This window comes from Bombina bombina, chromosome 5, assembly GCF_027579735.1.
Source record: "Bombina bombina isolate aBomBom1 chromosome 5, aBomBom1.pri, whole genome shotgun sequence".
NCBI classification, from domain to species: domain Eukaryota; kingdom Metazoa; phylum Chordata; class Amphibia; order Anura; family Bombinatoridae; genus Bombina; species Bombina bombina.
Genome location: NC_069503.1, coordinates 483,077,118 through 483,095,211, shown reverse-complemented (window position 1 = coordinate 483,095,211; position 18,094 = coordinate 483,077,118).

Below are 18,094 nucleotides of genomic sequence, written 5' to 3'. Positions count from 1 at the left end.
TGGGAAAATAATGATGGTTGCATAAGATTATGTATTGGCAAGTGTCTTCGTGCAGAGACAGGCTCGAGTCTGACAGCACATTCCATTTATGGAAGCTTGCTGGCACAAATATCTGAGTCCCTTAAGGTTTGTGGGAATCAGTCACACAGGCTAACAGTGTCTGCCAAGTAGAATAAAACAAACTTTGTCACTCGGCTTTTGTCTCAGCAGGTACACTTGGCCAGATAGATTGTGGGATGCCCTAGCAATGCGCCCAAGTTTATGTGTTTACAGAACTACTGTATGTGCCTTAGGTATATTTTAGACTATTAGTAGTGACACATAGAGTATGACACATCACTAAAAAAAGGACGGCTATTAATTAGTGCATGTTTATTTTTTATAAGTGCAACAGCTGACACTAGATGCTAGTGACATATTAGCAAATAAAACTAAAGCTGTAAATTACCAAAGTACATGTTTTCAGATAAAAAACGCCTTTAAATAAATCCAGCTGTGAGAAATAAAGTTTTGTACTTTTCTTATATTTACAATATTATTAAAATGATAAAGAACTGTTTCAATAGGAGCATTATTGCAGTATACTTGTATTAGCAAATATGTTTCATGTAGACATTATGATCATTAAGGCAGCAGCTTTTGCTGTCCACTGAGCATATATACATATGCCCTGTGCACCTGCATTCAAACACCACCTCTGCTCAGGGAGAGCACATTGCATCAGCAGTAAAATAGTTTGGATAAGACACGTGCATTTGGCAGTTTCGTCCACTACCAAATACGGAAGGAAGAAGCCGCTTGTGGCATTCGGCTCTTTTTGGATTTGCACAGATTTTAGTGTGTTGCACTTTCACAAGAAGAAACCCAGATCCAAAAATAGCCGAATGCAGCGAGTGACTTTGTTCTCTTGGTAATTTTTTTAAAGCTAAACCTAGGTAGGCTTATAAACTGATTTGTAAACCGCTGAAGGGAGCCTCTTTTCTCAGTGCATTTTGACAGTTTTTCAGAATTAGACAGTGCTAGTTCATGTGTGTCATAGATAACATTGTGCTCACTTCCGTGGAGTTATTTATGAGTCAGCACTAATTGGTTAAATACATGTCTGTTAAAAGAACTGAGCTAAGGGGGCAGTCCGCAGAGGCTTAGATTAATCACAGAGGTAATAAGTATATTGGAACTGGAGAATGGGTAATAAAGAGATTATCTATCTTTTTAAACAATAACATTTTTCAAGTAGACTCTCCCTTTAAGGAGATTGGCCTGCAGCTTTCACAGAGCATAGGGTTTGTTCTGCCTTCAGGTAAGTACAGGTGTCTCTAGATACTCCCTCAGTAGTTAGCCTTTAAAGCAGACACAGTTAGAGACACTAAAGAGTCCACTGCTTTGAGACTTTATAGTGTAGGCTCATGATAGCAAAAATACTGGTGCTCCCTAACCTCTGATTTATCTGGGGTGATTGACAGCAGTGGAAGGGCCTTCATAAGTTAATATTTGTGCAGTGAATACTGCCCTGCAAGCCTCTATCACATCTAGTAAATGGGGCCCATATACTCTTCTGGGGACAGCAACGTGAGTTTGTCTTTATGGTTAGTTCTTTAGCAAGAGTTAAACATATATGACAGAGCAATTTATTTATTTGTATTACAATGTTTCTTTAGCTACATTGTTGCATGTGCCAGTGCTCTTCAGTGAGAAAAGCTTCTCTGTCTCTTACCCATCTGTGTAACAGGTTCAAAAAACATAGAGCGATATTTGCTTCTTTGTGAAATGAACCATAGAATATGATAGGAATAACAGAATAACATTTATATTGCTACAGTAAATCTAGGTTTGCTTATGAACAGCTGGCACCTACTATCATATCACAATCCTGAATCATGACTAAGCCAATAAAGCTGCTTGTGTGGGCAGATAGCTTGTCTACAGACTTTACAGAGCATCTGAGAAACTCTTCTGTTTACTCAAGTACAGCGTCCTATGAAAAGTCTCAATATCTTTTGCTTTGCAATCATCTAAACTTTTTTGTTTTTTCATTTTGTTTACATGACTGATCTTGATTAAATAAAAAAATATCCTTAAAGGAATAGAACATCTAGCATTTTTCTCCCATGATTCAGACAGAGCATGCAATTTTAAACAACTTTCTAATTTACATAAATAAAAAGAGAGAAGCGCTCAACCTGGGAACGAACAATAGCATAATAGCTTGTTCTATGGCTAGTTACCACCCAAGAAGCAGCCTCTTTTTGCTAAACATGTGCCTTTCACAGAGAAGAACTTTCCTGTAGAATATCAGTCTGATCTTGACTTAACAGTACAGTCAGCCCCAAAATACCAGGCAATCCTTCTCTGAACAAGGGAAACGGCAAAACCTCCGACGTACGTTTCTGCCTATTGTGGGCCTCATCAGTGAGGTACAGCCATATCCCCCTAGGCACACTGAGCAACAGGTCCATGTCTGGATTCCCGCATCTCACTTAGGGAGACTTCCCTAAGTGTTATAATTTGCATAAATAAAAAATAGAGAAGTGCTCAACCTGGGAACAAACAATAGCATAATAGCTTGTTCTATGGCTAGGTACCACCCAAGAAGCAGCATCTTTTTTCTAAACATGTGCCTTTCACAGAGAAGAACTTTCCTGTAGCATATCAGTCTGATCCTGACTTAACAGTACAGTCCAGCCCCGAAATACCAGGCAATCCTAAGGGAAACAGGAAAACCCCAGACGTACGTTTTGGCCTATTGTGGGCCTCATTAGTGAGGTGCAGCTATATCCCTCTAGGCACACTGAGCGACGGGTCCATGTCTGGATTCCTGCATCACACTTAGGGAGACTTCCCTAATTGTCATAATTTGCATAAATAAAAAGAGAGAAGGGCTCAACCTGGGAACGAACAATAGCATAATAGCTTGTTCTATGGCTAGTTACCACCCTAGAAGCAGCCTCTTTTTAATTTACTCCTATTATCGATTTTTCTTCATTCTCTTGGTATCTTTTCTTGAAAAGCAGGGATGTATACTTAGGAACCTGCCCATTCTGGCTCACTGTGTGGCAGCAGTTTTGCAAGAATGTTATCCAATTGCAAGAGCACTAGATTGAAGCATTGTTTCCTGTCATGTAGTGCTCCAGACACCTACCTATGTATCTCTTCAACAAAGAATAACATGGGAACGAAGCAAATTTGATAATAGAATTAAATGGGAAACTTTTTTAAATGGTTTGTGCTATCTGAATCACAAAATAATTTTGTGGGGTTTCATACCCCTTTAAATGACATGCAACTTAAATATTTTTTTTTATAATTGATTTCATAATTAAGATTTGAAACTCTTATAATTCTGTGACGTCACAGAAATTTGCATTGTCAAGTATGCTTCAGGCTGAAGAAGTTTAAGAACTACTGATATAGACAGACTGTATGACAACATGCAGTCTTATTCAATGTATATCTACTTTATTGTTAAAGGGATGGTGAGTACTTAAAGGTTTTATCATATTTTTAAAACATTTTATCAACAAGTAATAAAACTAGGGTGTGTGATTTGCGGTGCAGCATAGGGTATCTTCTTCTGGTTAGACAATAATCTATGCTTCGGCCCTTCCAGGAAATAATATAGTACATTTCCTCTTTGAAATGCTGCCTCACTTTAGTTTACAAAAGTATTCCATTTAAAGGGACATCAATCCCCAAAAAAATCTTTCACGATTGAGATAGAGCATATAGTTTTAAACAACTTTTCTATTTATTTCTATAATCCGATTTCTTTGTTTTCTTGTTAACCTTTGTTGAAAAGCAGGATGATAAGTTCAGGAGTGTGCACTTTTCTGCAGTACTATATAGCAGCAGTTTTGCAACAATGTTATATATTAGCAAGAGCACTAGAGGGCAGCACTATTTCCTGTCATGTAGTGCTTCAGACATGCACACCCTACCTATCTAGGTATCTCTTCAACAAATAATAACAGGAGAGCTAAGCAAATTTGATAATAAAATTAAATTGGAAAGTTTTTTAAAATGGTATTCTCTATCTGCATCATGAAAGAAAAGGTTTGGGTTTCATGTTCCTTTAAATACTGTTGTGAATATAGAAGCACTTTACCAGACAGACTTTGGCTACTTTCTTTCATTTATCATCTTACCTCATCAGCTGCAAGACCTGAATTACAGGATCCAAGTTCTGCATAACTTTAACGTGTGCTTCTGCTTATTGAAACTCATCTGGTATGTATTGGAAGCACATTTTTGTGGCTTTTATTTCCACTTTATCTGAGGTCTGAAACTTGGCGTACAGTTTTTATTACCGTATTACAAAGCGGTCTTTGCAGCGCTGCACATTCTTTCATTACTTTTATTCATTTTTATGAATTATTTCAACCCAAGAAATAACTTTGAGAAATGACATAACTAAGATCTATGTAAATACTAACTTGCAAGGTATTTTAGCTCAGTACAAATAATAGCAGTTTGTCAGATTGCACATTTATCTATCACAATGCAGAAAATTATATATATTTATGTTAGGAACATCAGAAGGGAACTATAGCCACTAGTATACCATTAAAGGGACATTGTAATCTAATATTTTCTCCATTTTAATGTGTTCCCAATTATTCATTATTTTCCTTCTCTAGAGTGTATTAAGTGATTCACAAATAGCTCCTTAATTTTTATTTTCTCATTTGAAATAGCTGATTTTGGAATGTTGTATTCCCACCCATACTGAACATTTCTAAACTTAAAGGGATAGGTAAGTCAATAATAAACTTGCATAAATCTGATAGAGCATGCAATTTTTAGACATTTTTAAATTCTATTCTATTTTCAAATGTACTTTGTTCTTTTGATATCTGCTATTGAAAAAGAATATGTACATATCCTACATTTTTCTCTCTAAGGGCCCGGTGATAAAAAAGCTCTCCACTCTAAGGCTTCTCGTCAATACGGTGAGGTCCCTCAAATCGTTTTTAAAAAGGTACATTTTAGCCTGAATGCTCTTTATCTAGCTATACAAGGTTCTGGAAGGAGAGACATATACATGGCAACATTATGTTAAAAAATACCCCCAAAGATTTTGCGTGGTTTCTCTTCATGCTGGAAAGTTTTTGATCATCAGGCCCAAGTATTGGCCTTTGACTTAACAGCAATAAAGGAGATAAGGAGGACTTTTCTCCCTACAAGATCAACCCACTGTATTGGGTTGTGATTTCAGTTAGCTAAAACATCTATTTCATATACAAAAATATAAATAAAGGAATCATTTCCAATACATTTTAAACTCTGCAGCTGGTAAAACAACTAATTGAAAATACATTAAGGAGAAACCAATTTTACAGTACACTGTCCCTTTAAACATATTTTAATTGGGAATATCACACTCCTGCATGTACAAATATCCTTCCACCTGGCCTCTTTGCTTTACACAAGGCCTACTCCTGCCTTCCTCTCTCACTGTATACTTACGCTTCCATTGACAGGACTTGTTGCATACACTGTCTATTTTTGGATATTCCTTGTTTCAAGTGTTTCCTAAAAACACCCCTGTTCAGAGATGCTTACACTATCTAGCATAGTTCTCTTTTTTTCTCTTAGATCCTTCATGATTTATCTCAAGTGTTCCCCATATATTACCTTAAGTTCACATTAGCCTTTAGCTCACAAGCCCACCAGTCATGAAGATCACCTTGCACATATCGCCCAGCATTTGCACTGAGGCTTCCTGGGGCTGGGAGGTGAGGGAGTCTTGTGTGCAGTGACCATGGGTGTTTTGTGGGCCAAGCCGTGGCCAATGAAACAAAGCCACTGGGGTGCCGTGAGCAGGGCTGGATGGGACATAGGTGAAGCTCTGGAAACTGGGATATTTGCTCTGAAGGAGGAACATCAGGCAAAGCTCCCAGATGATGATAATCCCTCGGTATGTGAGATGTTGGGAGCTCGGCCTTGTGGGTAATTATATTCAATTAAGAGATCACTCCCACACTCCTTCATCTTCTTAACTGCTATTTATAGTTGAAATAAAACTATACTTCTATTACTTTGTTCTGTTGGTATGAGAGCATACCTAGGTACACTCATGAGTGTGCATCTTTCTTGAGCACTATATGTCATAAGTGTTTGCAACAATATATGTTACATGTTATAAATATAGTCCTTGAGACGTGTTTTTATCTAGATTTTCCAGTTATATTATTTGGGAAAGGCTTAGAACCCCCCCCCACTTCATACACACAGACACCAGGCATGGGAATTGTTATGTGCCTGTATTTTTGTGTCACTTCTACAGTGCCGTAACAAGCTTGAAATCTGTTTTTACGCCGAATATCTTTCTTTTCGGATGTGCTTAATGTCACACCTAAAAAATAACATTTGACATTTTATTTGAGAATATGCTTAGTTATTTTTATAATCATAGTTGCCAAGTAAATTCCCCTCCCCCTGCTTAGCTGCCATATTTCCCACTGGTGAACTAGGACATTTTATCTGGCCTGTGTATGCCAAAGATAAGGACTTGACATTTATTTGGATGCCTTGTGCTTCTATGACACTAACCTGCTTAATGTGTTTATTTCATACAACATAAATCAACTGGTGTCCCTGAATTGCACTACAGAAATGCAAATGGATAAAAAAAAATATTTCTGCTGTATACGACTCTAGCATCTCTTGTTACATTGCCCTTTTTTGACTCTGAGCTCTAATTAGGGTATGGGGTTGGAGGATTAGGGGTCTGATCTTGGGTGTGAAATGGTTAGGAGACTTCATGTCCAGGGGTCTAATCTGAAGTCTGATATTGGTATAGGACTGAATCTAAGCTAATGCATAATTTATGTATGGAGTTGTAGGGCTAGGGTTTGGGTAAGTGGTGTAATGTAGGTATGGGACTGACACAGGAAGTGTGATGAGGATATGGAGCTGACCACAGGCTCTGATCTAAGGTATGATTTGGGTGTAGGACTGACAGAAGGGTTGAAGGCCCAGGGATCTTAGCTAAGGTCTGAAATGGGTATGAAGCTGACAGAGGGTTTGCAGGGCCAGGTATATGAGGTCTGATCTGGTTATCTGGCTGGCAGAGGGGCTGAAGGCCCAGGGATCTGATCTGAGGTTTGATTTGGGTGCAGGGCTGACAGGGGTGTTGCAGAGCCTAGGAATAAGATCTGAGGTCTAATTTGGGTATGTGCCTGACAGAGGGGTTGCAGGGCTAGGAATCTGATCTGACGCCTGAGTTAGGGTTTTGGAGAAGAAAAGCTTTACATGGTCCAGGATTCTATGCTTGGGCGAAGCATGACTGTGGTGGGAATATGGGGGCGCTTGACCTCTTTTGTCAAGGGTCCCTGTGAGTTTTAAGTCAGATCTTGCCCCTAGACAGTCTGGAATTAAACTCCAGTACTTAAGTATCCTGCAAATTACCTGTGTTGTCTGCATTCTGCCTAGTGATTGTTTAGAACAGTGCAAAAACTAATTTACAGTTTTCCCTAGTTAGCCACAATTAAGTGATAAAAGAAACACACTAACAAAGCGATAGTTTTAAATTATTTTAACCCCTCTATTATGTTTGTAGATATTCTGCTTTTCAGTGCTTATTTACTAAAACACGCTATGCATATTAGTAACAGACATAAGTCTCTATTTTAAGAAGAACATATTGAACCTATAACTAGATCAAATTATTCAGTATATCTTTAATATGAAGCAAAGCACTCTGGGTTATAATTACTGAATGATAACAATAGCATGGATTCAATAAAAAAGTAGCTGTGATTATGTTCATAATTATGTGTTAGTGAAACAAATGCTGAAAATAGCATTAGGCTCATTTTGTCACTAGATTTCTTAGAGTAAAAGTACATATACAGATATTTGTGTGTTGCATTTTTTTCTCGAATACATCCAGATTCCAAAATGCCACACACTGTGTCCACTTTTGGTATTTGTTTCACTTACAAATCACTAAAGCTGAACGTTTGCACATATATAGTAGCTGTAATACTTGTGTAAATTTGGTATAATTTAACTGACTGCATTTATGAAACAATAAAGTGTGTGACTTATTTGGAGGAGGAAATATGGGATTGAGTCTGCAGATTACAAGGTTAAAGGGAAACAAAACCCAATTTGTTTCTTTCATGATTCAGATAGAGCATGCAATTTTAAGTAACTTTCTTTCTTTCTTTCTTAATTTTTCTTCCTTCTCTTGCTATCTTTATTTGAAAAAGCAGGCCCATTGTTTGTTCAGCACCTTGGTAGCACCTGCTGATTGGTGGCTAAATGATAATGGAGGTAAATTGGAAAGTGTCTTAAAACTGCACTCTCTTTCTGAATCATAAAAGTTTATTTTGACTTGAATGTTCGTAAAAATTTTAACTTCCATGTCCCATTTAATGCAGAAGTACAGCGGCTGTTTATTTTTGCTCATTGTAAATCACTTTCCACAGAAAGAAACAGTCTTACACCTATTTTATATAATCATTGTACATAACACAGCGTTCTATAGAATAATGTTTGCGAACCACTGCCCTAAATGTCCGTTAATCGTTATGTAGTGTTATCCAGGTTATAGATGAGACACATCTTTGATTTTCTAAGTTCTAAAATCTCCATCAAGGAACATTGCAGTGCAAACATTACTTGTGCCAACTTATTAGAGTATGTTATTTTGCGCTACTGAATGTGGAACTCTATGGGGCATATATATAGAAATAGCAGTTATGAAGCAGCGGTCACAAAGACCGCTGTTCCATAACCTGTGTGCCTGCTCTGAGCAGGCGGACAGACATCGCCGGAAATCAACCCGATCGAGTACGATCGGGTTGATTGACACCCCCCTTCTGGCGGCTTATTGGCCGCGAGTCTGCAGGGGGCGGCGTTGCACCAGCAGCTCTTGTTCGCTGCTGGTGCAATGCTCTGAATACGGCAAGCATATTGCTCGCCGTATTCAGCGAGGCCTGTCGGACCTGATCCGCACTGTCGGATCAGGTCCGACAGACCTTGATAACTAGAGGCCTATGTGTTTAACATTCTGTCAAAGAAGTTAAGCACATAGGTAACTCATTGCTCTGGAGCCACAAGCACTGGGGCTCTTAAAATCTGAATACAGATATGATTGGCTGGGCAACTACCAATTGCCTCACTGGCTGTTTTCTGCTTGGGACTATCCATTTTCTGCAGCTCCCAAGTGTGACTGTGGTTTTAACCTCTTTGAGGTGTTTAAACACTTAGAGCACATATTTGCCTCTTCTCATTTGCTAGATTATTGTGTTCAGCTAGCTCCTAGTAGTGCATTGCTGTTCCTTCAGCAGAGGATACCAAGAGAATGAAGCAAATTTGATAAAAGAAGAAAATTGGAAATAAGTTTAAAATTGTATTCTCTGTCTTAACCATGAAATTAAAATTTTGGGTTTTGTGTCCCTTTAATTACTGTGCTTATGCATACATTATTTTAACCCCATAATGACAGGTGACGTTCCCTGTACGTTGGCCGTCTGTAGATCTTTCAGGGCTGTAGGAGCGCCCCGAGATCATACTGCACTATTTCTGCATTCCTCATTCAGGAGGCCATTGCCACGGGGTATACACCATCATTAAAGGGACACTGAACCCATTTTTTTTTTCTTTCATGATTCAGATAGAGCATGACATTTTAAGCAACTTTCTAATTTACTCCTATTATCAAATTTTCTTCATTCTCTTGGTATCTTTATTTGAAATGCAAGAATGTAAGTTTAGATGCCGGCCCATTTTTGGTGAACAACCTGGGTTGTTCTTGCTGATTGGTGGATAAATGTATCCACCAATAAAAAAAGTGCTCTCCAGAGTTCTGAACTAATAAAAAAGCTTAGATGCCTTCTTTTTCAAATAAAGATAGTAAGAGATGAATAAAAATTTATTACAGAAGTAAATTAGAAAGTTGTTAAAAATTGCATGCTCTATCTGAATCACAAAAGAAACATTTTGGTTCAGTGTCCCTTTAAGGGGCTAAAGTACCTTTAAAACATGGACAAAATAACACAAGGCCTTTATCATACCAGTAATTATTATCATTATTTTCATAGGATAGAATCATTTTTAGGTTTGTGGTATGCAACTAAGCAAGAGTTTTAAATTCTTCAAATCATTTTTCCATTAATTAAATTATCTCCAGTCTCACTCATTTTTTTTTTTACTGGCTGGATTTCTTTCCTGCATCTGGTATTTTTTTCTACACGTAATCAGCATAAGATAAATGATGTGGCAGAAAGAACAATTCTTCTCTGAGCCATTGTATGTAGCATATAAATGTAGCCACATTTTCTTATCTTTTCAAACACAGATCTGCTTTCATTTTCCTGGCTGTTGACGTTAGCTTAAAATAGCTCACATCTTGTGAGCAGGCTACAGAAAAAAAACATTACTCTGTACCTGTCAGGTCATGTTGAAATGCTCTATTATCACTTCTTCATTTTTAGAATTCGGCTCAGAGGTATCATGGGAGTATCACTTATATATAGCTGCATACTTTTCATTAAAATGTCATTCTTTTGGTTCTTAATCTTTCTGGAATGGGCTCTAGTAAGATGACATATCTGTTAAAGGGACCGTAGGCATTTTGTGCTATAAGATGTTTAAAGGGAACGGGACAGAAAGGTTAAAACTGAAATGACAATGTGTGCATTTGAATTTTAAAAAGAAACATTTTTGCAATATACTTACATTATTAAAAAAAAAAAAATCTTTTAGTAACAATTATTACTGACTTTCAGTGGCATACACACATATGCTGTGAGGGCCATGCACCAGCCCTGCTCAGAGAGCTGGCAATGCTGTGTATTGTGTCTAGGGTTGCCAGCTGCTCTCCCCAAAAATACTGGCCAATCTGTGGGTGACCGGGCATGATAGTCTGTGAGGTGGCACAATGCCACCACCGAAGTTCACTATCTAATGTAAACAGTAGAGATTTGACCGCCTTGAATGCCGCTCACTCCCTTAATGTTCCATATTTGTAATGTATTGAGGGATAGGAGACCTTTTACATTTAGCTAGCACTTAAAGGGACATCAGACACATTTTTTTCTTTCATGATTTAGGTAAAATATACAATTTTAAACAACTTTCTTGTTTGCTTCTATAATCAAATTTGTTTCATTATCTTGGTATTATTTGTTGAAGGAGCAGCAATGCACTACTGGTTTCTAACGGAACACATAGGTAAGCCAATGACAATTGGTATATATATATATATGTATGCAGCCACCTAGGTTCTTTGCTGCTCCTGAACTTACCTGGATAAACCTTTCAGCAAAGGATAACAAATACATAAGTAAATTGGAAAGTTGTTTAAAATAGTACGCTCTGTCTAAATCATGAATGTCTAATCATGACTTTACTGTCCCTTTAAGTGTCCAGTTGTTTTATGAAGATTTTACTGGACAACCTGTTAAAATACTGGATTGTCTGGTTGAATCCTGGACACCTGGCAACCCTAATTGTGCAGGAGAAGACTTAATTTGTGTCATACAAGCCCCACTGCTGACTCTATAATACGGTTTAGTGTTTGAATACTGGTGCATTGGCCCGCACAGCATATGCACATATGCCGCTGAAAACTAGTAATAGCTTTTACTAGAAGCATTTTTCTTAATTGAAGTATATTGCAAAAATGCTTCTGTTTAAAATTGAACTTCACTTATGTACATTTCAGTTTTGACTTTTCTATCCCTTTATTTATGTGTAGTAAAACAACTTTGCAATATAACTTTATCATTTATTTTACCTCCTTTTCCTGTAATTTAGTTTCATTTTAACTTTTATGTCCCTTTAATTGTAGAGAAAAGTACAATAGGAATATGCATGTTTGCTGGCATTCTCTGTCAATTGCAAATAAGTGTATATTCTTCAAGTTTGCAAAACCTATACTTATACAGTTGCCGTCACTTCATATCACTTTTATGATGAGGGACAGCCTATTGTCTTTGAGAATTATGCAATTTTGAATACATTGCAGAATATGTGAGAGAGATTTCATTAAATCAATCTGCACAAATAAACCATTGGGAATCTGACCTCCTTATTTCTGATGAAGCCCTAGGCCAGCCCGGTCATAGTTTTTAGGAGGATATGCTGAACTTTATTTGCATCCCAGTAAAATGAACGTCTGGAGAGGAGTGATTTGGAAGAGCAGGTGACATTTAAAGTTACCCAAATCGTTGGCAACAAAAGTGAGTACACCCCTAAGTGGAAGTGTCCAAATTGGGCCCAAAGTGTCAATCTTTTGTGTGGCCACCATTATTTTCCAGCACTGCCTTAACCCTCTTGGGCATGGAGTTCACCAGAGCTTCACAGGTTGCCACTGGAGTCCTCTTCCACTCCTCCATGATGACATCACGGAACTGGTGGATGTTAGAGACCTTGCGCTCCCCCACCTTCCGTTTGAGGATGCCCCACAGATGCTCAATAGGGTTTAGATCTGGAGAAATGCTTGGCCAGTCCATCACCTTTACCTTCAGCTTCTTTAGTAAGGCAGTGGTCGTCTTGGAGGTGTGTTTGGGGTCGTTATCATGTTGGAATACTGCCCTGCGGCTCAGTCTCAGAAGGGAAGGGATCATGCTCTGCTTCAGTATGTCACAGTACATGTTGGCATTCATGGTTCCCTCAATGAACTGTAGCTCCAGAGTGCCGGCAGCACTCATGCAGGCCCAGACCATGACACTCCCACCACCATGCTTGACTGTAGGCAAGATACACTTGTCTTTGTACTCCTCACCTGGTTGCCGCCACACACGCTTGACAACACTCATACGTCTATTTCCCAAAGACAACCTCTGGATATGACGCTGAGCACGTGCTCTCAGTTTCAGGGTCTTGGCAATCTTCTTATAGCCTATGCCATCTTTATGTAGACCAGCAATTCTTTTTTTCAGATCCTCAGAGAGCATAACTGCTGTTTCTGGCGAGCCTGCAGGTTTACCAGAAACACGGGCCCTCAAGCTCCGTCTGGAGCTTGATAAATGGGCCCCATAATGTATTAGATACATGATATAAAGACCTTAATTAATTCTTATTATAAATACTTTTTATTTTCACAACCTTTTTCTGTGTATAGTACTTGCCAAACAGACCATTGGCTCAGCTCACTGGCTAATCGACGCATTCCACGTGTAGCAGCTGCTAAACTCTGGATATCTGGCTGCTAAACAAAAGTAGAGAGACAGTGAGTCTATTGGACTCCATTAGCAGCATTAGAACAAACGTTGATTGTAGTGTGGTTGGGAAGGATGCTGAGTTCTACAGTTATTTGTTTCAAGAAAGAAATATTTTCATTTTGAATTATCTTTTTGCTCCCAGTGTATCTTTTTTTGAATTCACCTACCCTTGTGGTTTGTTTAAAGCGATGTGAATGTCAAAATTAAACTTGGATCAGAAAAAGCATTTGATTTTAAAAGACTTTTAAGTTTACTTCTATCAAATTTACTTTGTTCTTCCTTTGTTGATAAGGTAACTAGGTAGCATTAGGGGCAGCAATGCACTACTAGGAGCTAGCTGGTGATTGGAGACTATGCACATATGCCTCTTGCCATTGGCTCACTAGATGTCTTCAGGTAGGTCCCAGTCCCATTACTTATTGGTCTTACTAGGTGTATGGTAATCTATTGTCTTTTTTTTCCTCCCACACACACAGTGTTCACTTTATTATCTCTTCCCCCTTCTTCCTTTTTTTTTTTTTTTTTTCCCTGGGGTACCCCGTCTGCTGAAGTAAATTGAAAATCCCAATAGAGTAACAAGGAATCTTTGATGGATCTCCCTTCTTTTTTTTCCGAAGAAAGACAAAGATGTCATATAATGTTACAATATATTGTTTGTTTTTGTCTCTCTTTTTGTTGCGATGATTATTCAAGACGCCCTGCGAGTCGCAAGGGAAATGTGATTATATCATGTGATTTGCTCAAACTTGTTACACTATTGGATATTAAATAAAGATATAAAAAAATGCATGCTCTGTCTGAATCATGAAAGAAAAAAAATTGGGTTTTGTTTCCCTTTAATTTTAAATGTTTACTAAAGAGAATTTTTAAACTGGATTATTAAGTGTAAATTGAGCATTCATAAGAACTATATTTAACAAGCAGTCCAAGCAGCAAAACAAAAATACTTTTTTGGAATATAAATGTCAAATCATCATCTTGCAAATAATACGGCATGTTTATGTGTGCAATATGCATTTGCTAAATGCTAGACAGCAGTGACGTGCAGTAATAGGAGGCAGGGTAGGCAGTGCCTACCCTGTCCAATGAGGGAAAAAAGATTTGAATTCATATTTATTAAAAAAAAAAAAAAAGTGTTTTTTACTTCATTAATATTTTGTCCATGCCCACCCTCACCCCAAGGGTACCCCCCCACCCCCATGGCGATACTCATTATGGTACTGCGCTTTGCGCATGCGCAGTGCAAAAATTCACTATCCATATTCCATTGTTGCGCAATTAGGAGGCAGTGAGCCGGTCCGCTGCCCTCCATTAATTGCGCAACATGGATCTGGAGCTGCGCCACCCACTGGTGACTCTTCGGGCCCTGATACAAGCTCCAATGGAGGCGGTTCTCAAAACCGCCTCCATGATGAGCTTGGTCACTTCAGCCAATCACAGCTTCAGCAGCACTGCGGGGAGGCGTGCCTGCTGGGCTGCTGATTGGCAGGTGTGGGCCATGTGACCATTTTGACATGTCACATTGAGCGCGCTGACAGATCTACTGGCGGGAAGACTCAGTGTCAGTAGTGGAGGGAGCTGCTGAGAGAGTCTTGTGCGTGCGTGCCGCCGACCACTGCTGCCTAGTGCCTACTGCCCCAGTTGTTGTGTGGCTGTCTGGTGGACTAGTGTGGACCAGGACTAGTCACGGAGGAGTTGCTGCCAGTGCCTGCCCACTGCCTGGAGGAGACTGAAGTCAGACTCAGGAGGAGCCGGAGCGGAGGACTGCCTAATAGTGCCAGACCCAGTGCCATTGACTCACTGACTACCCTGGACCTGGAAAACACCGGTAACTGTAAGTACTAGTAGTGATCGAGAGTAAATGCCCTGGGGGGCAGCCTGGCCAGAGTGAGGTGTGTGGCTACTAGTGTAGAATTCATACATGCTGGAGATACACAATGTGTTGGCAGGGCACCAACAACACTGCAACGTTGAGTTCCATCAGGTATACTTTTATATTGGCCATGCTGTGTGTGTGCTCACTACTCAGGGCAGGTCCGGTGCAACTGCAAACTGCTGTCTGCCACACTCTGCATCCATTAACTCCTGCAGTAGTACGAGGAGCCCAATTAGTATACAGCTACAGACAGCGTGTCAGTGACAGAATGATTTGTGAGTAATTTACTTACAATAGTCAGCTAATCATTTTTTTCTAACAACTTAGTAAATCACTCACAAATCATCCTGTCACTGACACGCTGTCTGTAGCTGTATACTAATTGGGCTCCTTGTACTACTGCAGGGGTTAATGGATGCAGAGTGTGGCAGACAGCAGGTGTTTAGACTAAGAGAACATAATCATCTTAATGTAATATTTTGAAAGATCACCTGATCTCCCCAACAGCAGTCATCAGTGAGTGCACGGAATCTTTTTACACTGGTGCTGCTGCAGGAAACATGGGTGGAGCTCAGCTTAGACAAGAGGTAACGCTGGAGTTAGCTGTGAGTGAGTATCAGTAACTCATATATTGTTGTCAGGGCTATAGAGGTCTGAAGCTTCCCACAGTACCTGGTCTGCTCTTTATAGTCTCCCCTCCTCCCTGCTCTCATTTCCCCCATTCCTTCTCAGGGCTGTGTTGTATCTGTCTTCCTGCTGGTAGATATGGCTGCTGTGCAGAGCATGTTTACTGAAGGAAAGTCACATGGAAAAAGGGTTTCTGAGGGTAGGGGGTTGGGGATTCCTATTTAAAAATAGATATTTTCTTTACTGAGTCAGCAGCTGCTTGTATTATAGTAATCCTTTAAGACAACTCCAATGCTTCTGTCTAAAAATATGAGGTTGGCTATATGTGTATGTTTTCCCACAGTACTTGTGTTTTTTTTATATAAAGTGACATATTGAGATGTATGGGAGTTGAGAGAATCAGTGTATCTGTGTTTTGTATCTGTATGAGTGTGTGTGTGTGCATCTGTATGAGAGTGTGTGTGCGCATCTGTATGAGAGTTTTTGTGTATCTGTATGAGAGTGTGTGTGCACATCTGTATGAGAGTGTGTGTGCATCTGTATGTATGAGTGTTTGTGTGCATCTGTATGAGTGTTTGTGTGCATCTGTATGAGTGTTTGTGTGCATCTGTATGAGAGTGTGTGTGCATCTGTATGAGAGTGTGTGTGCATCTGTATGAGAGTGTGTGTGCATCTGTATGAGTGTGTGTGTGCATCTGTATGAGTGTGTGTGTGCATCTGTATGAGAGTGTGTGTGCATCTGTATGAGAGTGTGTGTGCATCTGTATGAGTGTGTGTGTGCATCTGTATGAGTGTTTGTGTGCATCTGTATGAGTGTTTGTGTGCATCTGTATGAGAGTGTGTGTGCATCTGTATGAGAGTGTGTGTGCATCTGTATGAGAGTGTGTGTGCATCTGTATGAGTGTGTGTGTGCATCTGTATGAGTGTGTGTGTGCATCTGTATGAGTGTGTGTGTGTGCATCTGTATGAGTGTGTGTGCATCTGTATATATGAGAGTGTGTGTACATCTGTATGAGAATGTGTGTACATCTGTATGAGAGTGTGTGTGCATCTGTATGAGAGTGTGTGTACATCTGTATGAGAGTGTGTGTGCATCTGTATGAGAGTGTGTGTGCATCTGTATGAGAGTGTGTGTGCATCTGTATGAGAGTGTGTGTGCATCTGTATGAGTGTGTGTGTGCATCTGTATGAGTGTGTGTGTGCATCTGTATGAGTGTGTGTGTGTGCATCTGTATGAGTGTGTGTGCATCTGTATATATGAGAGTGTGTGTACATCTGTATGAGAGTGTGTGTACATCTGTATGAGAGTGTGTGTGCATCTGTATGAGTGTGTGTGTGTGCGCGCGCATCTGTATGAGTGTGTGTGTGCATCTATATGTATGAGTGTGTGTACATCTGTATGAGAATGTGTGTACATCTGTATGAGAGTGTGTGTGCATCTGTATGAGAGTGTGTGTGCATCTGTATGAGTGTGTGTGCATCTGTATATATGAGAGTGTGTGTACATCTGTATGAGAGTGTGTACATCTGTATGAGTGTGTGTGTGCGCATCTGTATGAGTGTGTGTGTGCGCATCTGTATGAGTGTGTGTGTGCATCTGTATGAGTGTGTGTGTGCATCTGTATGAGTGTGTGTGTGCATCTGTATGAGTGTGTGTGTGCATCTGTATATATGAGTGTGTGTACATCTGTATGAGAATGTGTGTACATCTGTATGAGAGTGTGTGTGCATCTGTATGAGTGTGTGTGCATCTGTATGAGTGTGTGTGCATCTGTATATAATGAGAGTGTGTGTACATCTGTATGAGTGTGTGTACATCTGTATGAGTGTGTGTGCATCTGTATATATGAGAGTGTGTGTACATCTGTATGAGAATGTGTGTACATCTGTATGAGTGTGTGTGTGCATCTATATGTATGAGAATGTGTGTGCATCTGTATATATGAGAGTGTGTGTGCATCTGTATGAGTGTGTGTGTGCACATCTGTATGAGTGTGTGTGTGCATCTATATGTATGAGTGTGTGTGTGCATCTATATGTATGAGTGTGTGTGTGCATCTATATGTATGAGAGTGTGTGTACATCTGGATGACAGTGTGTGACTGTGTACATCTATATGAGTGTGTGTGCATCTGTATGAGAGTGTGTGTGCATCTGTATGAGTGTGTTTGTGCATCTGTATGTATGAGAGTGTGTGTGCATCTGTATGAGAGTGTGTGTGCATCTGTATGAGAGTGTGTGTGCATCTGTATGAGAGTGTGTGCATCTGTATGAGTGTGTGTGCAACTGTATGAGAGTGTGTGTATGCATCTGTATGAGTGTGTGTGTGCATCTGTATGAGTGTGTGTGCATCTGTATGAGTGTGTGTGCATCTGTATGAGTGTGTGTGCATCTGTATGAGTGTGTATGAGAGTGT